The sequence below is a fragment of the Brienomyrus brachyistius genome, chromosome 25 (genome assembly GCF_023856365.1).
Source record: "Brienomyrus brachyistius isolate T26 chromosome 25, BBRACH_0.4, whole genome shotgun sequence".
Taxonomy (NCBI): Eukaryota; Metazoa; Chordata; class Actinopteri; order Osteoglossiformes; family Mormyridae; genus Brienomyrus; species Brienomyrus brachyistius.
Genome location: NC_064557.1, coordinates 6,859,404 through 6,863,841, shown reverse-complemented (window position 1 = coordinate 6,863,841; position 4,438 = coordinate 6,859,404).

Here is a 4,438-nt window from a genome sequence, read left to right as displayed (position 1 = left end):
CAAGGCCAGGCCAGACGCATCGAAACCGAGCGGGGAAAGTTCACTTACAGTCACCCTTAGCCCGTTTTACCCCCAATAACTCGTCGGCCATTGTGCCAAAATATGACTGACTGAATAACACAACATATCTAAAATGTATTTCAACCGATTTCATGCACCCACACAGAATAATATAACTCATGATGAGATAAATGCCAAATACTAGGGAAAACAGCGGACGCTTATGTTACGTACACACGTTTATTTGCGATGCTTAAACCGTTGCCATTGATTTGCTTCTGTAAACGTGAAAAACACAAGAAACATTTGATTTGCTGTTTCCACTCTTTTATTTCAGGGTGAGTTTTGAACTTGTGTTGGTGAGTTGATTAGTTATGTCTGAATATCTTTCCGCACTGAACAGTGGAAGAGAGAGAGAGAGAGAGAGAGAGAGAGAGAGTTGTAAATTATTTAATCATCCGGAATACTACCGTCCTAGCTTTGGTATCCGTGACATTCGTTGTATGTGCCATTGTGTAATTTTAGCAAGGCTAAAAGGCTACGGCTGCGTGTGTGTGTGTGTGTGTGTGTGTGTATATATATATATATATATATATATATATATATATATATATATATATATATATATATATATATATATATATATATATAAAATCGAGCTGTGTTTATTTGATTTTGAACAACTAAATAGTGTTCAGAAGAGTGGGCAACAATGTATTGTAAGCGTTTATGGTGCAATATCCACATATGCCAGAATAGGCAGAGTACTACATAGCCTTAAAACACCCGAAAACTATGCATATTTCTCACAAATTGTGTTTAAATCTATTTTTATGATCTAATAAGATGTTCATTTCTAAAATATGACACGAATTAACACAAAGTGGTATTTGAATAAAGTGTGACACGAATGTACTGTTACATCAAATACCAAATAGATGTTTTCATAAATGTTTCTGATTTAACACATCCTTAACTAAATAATTGTCTGTTAAAGCCCTTGCATAACTACTTTTTTGTACAACCTTAGTCACCAATTTTGCCTATACATTCAATTATATGTTCATGTCAATATCAACTCCGTGAATAGTAATTTGTTTATTATGATGACAAAAACAAAAAAAGTCACGATTTGCGATCATATAGACCAAACAGCTCCCGTATTTTCCTGTCTGGACACTTAAGATCATTATTAAAAGGTTACATGGTTTGCATGATGTTTACGAGGAGAATAAACTGGACCAAAATTAATTTACTGAGCATGTTGACTTGTGCCTTGATTCACTCAACGTTGGGTCGTCCTGCTACAGTCTGTAGCTAAATGTCTATCCTCCAGGTTACATCTAGAGTAAGTGGTGCGTAATCACCGATTGATGGTAGAAATGCGCAGATTCTGCTTACTCCATATTAAATGGAGCCGACTGTCTTTCTGCAGCACCATATATCCATATGAACAGGAAAGGCAGTTTCGAGAAACACAAATGTAAGCAAAGCTATCTACGTCATTGTTGGTTGCACTGATTTTGCTTGAAATTTTATTGTAAATCGTATATTTTTAGGAGTCACGCCTTGTGGTAAATGTTATAACAGAGGCGGACAATTTCTACGACGGCTCAATACAGCCACAGAACAGGTTTCGGTAAAAAAAAAAAACAGACAAAATAAATCACTCGTCAGTAAGTAATCTTTCGCGTTGGAAATGTTTTGTTTGTGTAAACATTTACTGCCGTCGCTGTTTGTTCTGACAAGTTTTATAAAGTGCTTTTACGCAGGACAACGCTTTCTTTTATGATTTCGCTTGATTTAATATTATTGTGAAACGTGCTATTTTTAGAGTATTTCAGACAATTTCTTTGAGGGCCTCCGAAGGAGGACCATTGATATGAGATCACGTTCGCTGGGTCATCCACTGAAGAAAGAAACACCCATTGCGTTGAATAAAATGGTGTAGCAGTAATATGTTTGCAGTGAATAATATGTAAATACAATTTTCCATTTAAGCAGAGCACAGCATTTTGTGAGAGATGAATGAAGGAACGGTTACTGCCTACAGCTCCACTATCGCATCAGATGATCCAGGTGCTGCATACGTTTATATATGTTTTTTCCAGAGCTGGCAATTATAATAAAGAGAATTTCCAGATTGGTTGACTCAGACACAAACCTGCCCTTTTCTTCCCTCTTATTCCCACTTATCTTCCTCTTGTTCTTCCACACATACCCCCCACCCTCCCAGACACACACACTTTGATGGTATGCAAATAACAGCCCCCCCCCCCTTTCTCTCTCTTTCCAAGCCTTCACACTCACACTCATGCAGTGGCACCCAGCGAATTAATATGGGCAGGCGAGGAAGATCAATTTTTCACCCAGTGTGCCGCTGATATTCATAAGATAAGGGTAGAGATTCGGGGAGGGGGAGCCGAGGGGTGTGAGCGGGTTAGGGTGGGGGATGGTGAGAAAGTCAGAAGGCTTTGAGGAAAAGGAGTTGGGGGGGGTTCTGCTGGCATGGACCCTTATTGGTTTGTTTAAATAGTGGGGGAGGGGCGCCATACAGACGCACACACCAGCTGTACTGAGAGAATGAGAGAGAGAGAGAGAGAGAGAGAGAGAGAGAAAGAAACAAAGGCAATGCTCCAGACATACCTGAGACGGACGTAAAACCCGAAGGCTATGAAATAACAGCAGGGGACTAATGTAAGGCTCTACCCAGGTTCGTAAGTAGCTACATTAAAAGCAGACATCTAAACAGGCAGCCACTAATTTCATAACCCTCACTTGGGACTGGGTAGCATTTTAGTGCATATTACATAAATCATGGCATATGAAGATGATGCTATTATTCTCTATAAACCCTCTATAAACCATCTCTTTCATTATTAAAATATGGTTCATAAATGTTTCATAAAACAGACTGTAAATGTCCAGTAATGATCTACCCCTTCATGCCTGATCAGTTGCTTATTACCGACTCGAGGTTCCATCGGGCAGATCCACGTGTGACAATGTGGATGCGCCGTGCCCTACCTACCCAGTGTCAGGAGGCGATCTGGATGGGAACCATGACATGCAGTGTGATCTCCTGCGCAGATGTTTCCTCTCCGAACAGTATTGACATGAAGAGCTAGGAATGTTCACCGCTAGTAAACAAACGGAGTCTGCCGGGGTAGCATTCTGATCGTAGGTTTGTATGGTTTGCGTGTCATCTATCTGTATGGAAACGAATGTAATCAGAGTCGAAATCTGTGGTTTTGTTAAGAGTTCTATGTTCGTTCATCTTTCCTCTGCCTTTGGAAGAGCAATCCTTTTTAAGAAGATTACCTGTCAGGATGACAAGTCTCAAAAGAAGTTTTCCAAATCGAGTTCATTTTGACGGACATCTATTTATTAATAATTTATTGTATTTTAATCTCACACACATGAACATCTGGTCCTTTATCTGACGTGCCAAGGTGTTTAACTTCCCGTTCTTTCCACGAAACGGTTAATCCGGTGAATGGCACGTGGATAGAGAAACATACATATTTCTATTTTATTTTGCACTTTTCCTGCTGCTGTTCAGCACAGTGCACATTCACTTTCCCTATTATGCTTTTCCCCGGTGAGCTGTTTTTTCAAAATGATCTTTATTTTTCCTTCTCTCTGATGAGTTTTCTTGTGGTATAGCTGGCAGTGCTGTCTGTATTGTTTTGCAGCAAGAAGAGATTGACGCATTTCAGAGGAGATTCAAGCCCCCCACCCACCCCCCCTTCCCCGTTCCCCTAACAAATATGAGTGGCTGCGGTATTATTTGCATGCTTCATATTAAAATATTTTTCAGGGCTGAGATGGAACCCACTACAACATGCTAGATTTTAGACATAGAGGATAAAAATTCTGAGCATCCTAGGTTTAAAAAGAAGCCAGTTCTTATATCTGACTCAGCCGGATCAGTTACTGTTTGTTGTTTTTGGCTGCAGGTGGCTCACGGGTTGTTTAGTATATATGTGCTGTATGTATAGTATGAGAGAAACTGCTTAGCTCGCATATTTGGATATCTGCCTCTGACAATTCCTGAGGATGTACTTCTGTCACACTGGAAAGAAGACCTTTAAACTGGTCTCCTCCTTGTTTCCATTTGTGGTTTTGTTTTCTTGCATTACAATATTCCAAAGGATTCATTTTTTCTAGGTTCTGTTAGGATTTTGCATCCCCGGGCGACATCCCAATTTTGTGACTTTTATTGTCGTTTAAGCTGTTAAAACTTGTCAATATTCTTCTAATTTCCTGTAAAACTTCAAACCGCTAACTTCCAATGCAGCAATATACCTCTTCGACTGCGAAGACCAAACTCTTTTTGCCTTAAATTCTCTACACATTTTCACTGCTCTGTCTTCGTTTGCTGCGTGAGGTTTTTCTCCCGTTATCTGCAGATCTTTCAAGTTTATTAAATATGCTG